This window comes from Morone saxatilis, unplaced genomic scaffold, assembly GCF_004916995.1.
Source record: "Morone saxatilis isolate NCDOM2014 unplaced genomic scaffold, NCSU_SB_2.0 Contig16, whole genome shotgun sequence".
In the NCBI taxonomy this organism is placed as follows: Eukaryota; Metazoa; Chordata; class Actinopteri; family Moronidae; genus Morone; species Morone saxatilis.
This window is the reverse complement of record NW_023339718.1, coordinates 13,678,944-13,679,403: the sequence shown is the minus strand read 5'-3', so window position 1 is coordinate 13,679,403 and position 460 is coordinate 13,678,944. Positions and strand designations below refer to the sequence as shown.

At 43.7% G+C, this 460-nt stretch overlaps 1 protein-coding gene across 2 annotated transcripts in view; it reads right to left on the bottom strand.

Moving 5' to 3' along the window:
• sema6a (sema domain, transmembrane domain (TM), and cytoplasmic domain, (semaphorin) 6A) overlaps nt 1-460 on the bottom strand; it is a 63,408-nt gene that overhangs the window by 62,668 nt on the left and 280 nt on the right. The window lies entirely within an intron of this gene.

Genomic DNA, 460 nt, shown 5'->3' with positions numbered 1-460 from the left:
GCAACAGCATTTAGACTATCACACACAGCATTAGGAGCCCAACAGAAAAATAGCGGATTATCCTTTGATGTGGGGTGGGCTCCGTTTCAAATGCTGCTTTAAGTCCTTCATTTTTGTGTGTGTAGAGAGCCTATCCTTGGGCGCCAAATTACACTCCATGTCTTCAAAATGCATTCAGTGTAGGGGGAGGTGGGGGTTACAGAGGAAGCAAGGGTTGAGAGGGATGTGGAGGAGCAAAGGGATAGAACAAGTGAGAGAGATACCAAAAGGGGGATTTGCAAAGTGGAAAACAAAGAGGAGAGGCATAAGAGTGCAGGGAGAGAGCGAGGGAGGACTTGTAATGAGAGGAGGGGCGGTGTACAAGAAGAGAAAGAAAGAAAAAAGAAAGAAAGAAAGAAAGAAAGAAAGAAAGAAAGAAAGAAAGAAAGAAAGAAAAAGAAAGGAGAAAAAAGAGAGGAAG